Genomic DNA, 4,472 nt, shown 5'->3' with positions numbered 1-4,472 from the left:
AAATTTCCTCAAATTTATTTTATATTCTATATAAATAAATTGTTTTAAATTTAATATGGGTTATTAAACTAATCTAACATAGTTTAAAGGTATTTTTGTTGCGGCGATCACAATTGATATGCCGATATTATTGTATTAAGTTGTTGAGATCCTTTTTTTCGTTTTTAGGTTACACATATCCTTTTATGTGATTTGAATCTTGAAATTATTGTATTATTGTCGTAATATACGAGTATTTAGGTTATTTTGAAATCAAAAAAGTAGAAAATGTAATTGTGATTAGAATTACAATATATACTTGAATATGAGTATCACAATATAAATGTACGAGTATTTGGTATTATTTTACTGAAAAGGACACATTTTGCTTCAAATGTTCCATTTTTTTTTAAAGAAAAATATTTTGTATTAGAATTATTTTTTCGTTTTCTCTTCAAAAAATTAAATTTCTTACAAAGTGCTAGATTTTATTTTTGTTAAAAGGAGTAAAGGTGGGAATATCAAAATCGAAAGTATAATATGAATAGGTTGTATTGAATGAATATTAATGAAATAAAATTAATATTAAATTTAATTCTATTCAAAAATTTATATATGAATGGTTTGTATACAAAAATGATAATAACGTGGTTGTCCGTTAATGTGAAAATAATTGAAAAATGAGGAAATGAAATTGAAAAGAAAAATATTTTTTATTTAATTATATTTTGGCAAAAACAGTATAAATTATGAGAATAATATGATTGAGTGAAGAAAAATAGCTGCAGTCAAAGACGCTTAATATCAATCTTGTTTAATATCACAACTCGATACCCAAAATTTTTGACAAGGAAAATCTCTATTTACTTTTACACATATACGAACTCGCTTAATAGAAAAGTCGCTTAATAGAAAACGCGATTAATAGATTTGTAGTGATTCTTTTCAGCTTTCTATCTATTTAAATTTTTATTAAAAAAAGTTTTCGGCTATTTTCAAAGTAATTATACGTAACAATATTTTATAAGCTCGCCTAATTTCACATAATGTCAATTCGTCCTGGTTTCAAATAATAGGAACACTGCGACAATGTTCTATGTCATTTTAAGAGCGTGTTTGACCATCTAATTTTTACCATTTTATCTAATATCAGAATTCGAAATAATTTTTTAAAATGCCATCTAACACTCAATTTCAGATAATATTTCGAAATTTAAGTATTTATATTTTCATATTAATACCCTGTTTTCAATATCCGGCTGTCAGAGCCATTATGGGTTTCCAAAGTTAATTTACCTTAATAATATGTTGTAAGAACAACTTTTAAATAACACTTTTTAAAATTTTTAATTTTACTTATATTATTCAAAAGCAATATGACGTATATTTTTTGAAAAAATAGCATATACTTAGGCGTGGTGTAAATTTTAAAATTCAATGTATTAAATAATTCAGACTTTCAGTTTCTAGCGTAATTCTAACTTTAATTTTAAAAGTAATTAATAAAGTAAAAAGAATATTTTATTTTTTATTAATTTTATTCGATAGTAAATATAAGCAATTGATAATTATTATCTACCTAGCTCTAGAATTATAGATTGTAATATTTTTGAATTATTTTCGTTGCACTGAACTTAGAACTTAGAATTAAGAATTTAAAAAATGAACACAAAGAATGAATTGTAACTAAACAATGTACGAGCTTCCCAGCTCATATGTGAATTGAATTGAATAAATAAATAAATATAAAAAAGAATATAAAATATAATTGGAAAAAAAACTTATTCAAAATAATTTTCTTACTTTGATTTCATAGACCATACTTTTGCGTACATTATGTATAACCATGTATAAATGTGCATTTATGGGAAAATATAATATATAAATAAGAATTTTATACAATAAGATTTTCTATTTTTATTTTTTAATGTTATTCATATGCGCTGAAGCAGAAGTAAGTTAAATAGGGAAAAAATACAATTACATGAATGAAAACTATAAGAATAAAATATTAAGAAAAAACAAAATGCAAATTGTATTTCAATTAAATAATTGTATTTCAATTGAAAAATACAAAATTATCGCATACAAATTGGTCTGTTTTTATACAAAATTATTTCCACACGTACAAATAAATCTATTATAAGAGAAAATTTTCACTCAGAAAAGGAAACTCAATTAAAATAATATTTTTAGACCAATCTGAAAATTATTAGGCACGATTTAATACCCAAATATATTTTGGAAATTTTTTGGCTAAACAAATGGCTAAAATATTTTTTTTTATTGCCTTTCCATTTTGTATTGAAAATTTAATATAAAAGATTTGATTTTAAAAAGAAAATTTTTTAAGCAATGAAAATTATTTTGTTAAAATTTACGTGCATTTAATATCAAAGTGAAAAGGATAATTTTAAGGTTTCTTATCTTTAATCATTTTTTTTTGAAGAAGAAGAACAGAAACATTAAAATTTCTTATAAATAGCAATTCTTTATTTTTTTCTAGTTTATTCAGAAAATGAATTTTTCATAGTTTTTTATATCAAGGACATTATGCCATATTAAATTAAATTTTCGATAATTTATTTAAAAATACTCCACCCCTTCTATAATTTGACCAGAAACTGGATTTAAATATTTCGAGAAACAGTCATTTTTTATCAATTTCAGATTAAGTTCATTAATAATTAAAAAATTTGATGGAGTCAAACTCGTTTAAGTCAATACTATAATGCAGTAATTATCACAATTTTCAAATATATTGCAGTATAATGCAGTAATTATCACAATTCGGCACGGCATATTGAATGCATAATTTAGCTTAAACTTAAGTTTTTTAATTGAACGGAATTGAAATATTTTAAATACATTTCGTGTAATACAAGAATAAATTTCAGAACTTTGTTTTCAAATGATTAATTTATTTTAAACTTTTCAGAAATATTTCAATAAATTCTTTAATAAAATGTGAAAATATCACTAAATTTCTTTTTTAAATTATTTCAATGCATTTGTCAATTGTAAAAAGAGAGAGAGAGAGAGAGAGAGATAAAAAATTAGATTTAATATTAAAGTTAAAAAATTTCGAAATGATTTTTAGAATGAAATTCATTTTGTTTTTTTTAAATTCACAATAATTTTTAATTTTTCAATATTTTATAGAAATATATATCAGGTCTTGTAAAAGTGAATGATTTCTTTTGAAATTGATTGATTCTTTTGTAAAGTGCAAGTAACACATACGTTGTACACATACCTGTATAAAATATTTTTATAGAAATATATTATATATACATATACATATATTTCTTATCGTTCCCGGAAAATTGTAATCGTTGTTTTATAGTTCACAAACATTGAAGGTCTTTAAGAATTTCGTTTTTCCAAATTTTTTATTTGAAAATAGAAAATTAACTTTAAATTTTCAAAAATACAGATAGATTAGATTTTTTATAGGTAAATTGAATAAAATATAAAAAAGAGTTATTGTTAATAATTTTATTGTATATTGAATTAAAAGTGAAATATTATGTAAGTATATTTTGAAATAGATTTTTTTAATATTAATATTTGATTAGTTATAAAATATTTTTATTGAATTTTCGAAGATATTAATGAAAACAACGTAAATATTATAGTAAATAATTGTGTATATTATAAAATGTAATATTTGATATTAAAATTTGGAAATATTTTTAATCTTGCATTTAATAATCAATGCTCGCTTTCGTGAAAAGATTGAGTAAAGCATTTAATTATCCATATATTCCGAAATCTTTGAATGTGTCATTGATTCGTTTAAGTTGAATATGCAAGTCAAGTTGGGGCACCCTATTATTTTGTACACATAACGAGGATTGATGCGGTTCAGCAAAACTTTATTAAATTAGCATTATGTGGTTGGGACGGGGATATTATAGATGGGAGCGTGGGGAGGCTACAATAAGTTAAGAATGGCTGCGATGGCTTGCGGGGTTGCTCCTATCCCAACCGGTTTCTTTGAAATCTATAATCTACAATTATGTGGTTTAAACTGGAGTAATCCTTTAAATCTGCCACCTTACGAGAATTGACTCAAACTATTGCGCTTGAATACTTTAAAATTTAGAAGACCTGTTGCAGTTTTTCAAGTAAAACATGGGCAAATTGATCATGCAGAAATCTAAACAATCGTGGCTTCTGGCTTAAGTACTTGAGAGGTTTCTAAAATCAAAGTCTTTATAACAATCCTGTATTTTTTCTAGTTTATCCAGTTGATTGAGCATTTCTCTGCCCTTCAAATAAAACTATTCACTTTAAGTCCCTCAGTATTAAAAATTAACTTCCACTGGAAATTGAAATCGTATAGTTTGATCTAAAAAAAAAAATTAATTTTTTTCTTACCAATTATGATAATATTGTAATATAATTCAAATCTCATTATTTTTCATTTCAGAAATTAAAAAACTCCGAATTTTATTACTACAACGATAGTACAAAAAAATAAACAAAAC

This window comes from Condylostylus longicornis, unplaced genomic scaffold, assembly GCF_029603195.1.
Source record: "Condylostylus longicornis isolate FDR11 unplaced genomic scaffold, ASM2960319v2 ptg000018l, whole genome shotgun sequence".
In the NCBI taxonomy this organism is placed as follows: Eukaryota; Metazoa; Arthropoda; class Insecta; order Diptera; family Dolichopodidae; genus Condylostylus; species Condylostylus longicornis.
The sequence above is the reverse complement of the archived record's forward strand: the minus strand, read 5'-3'. Positions refer to the sequence as shown.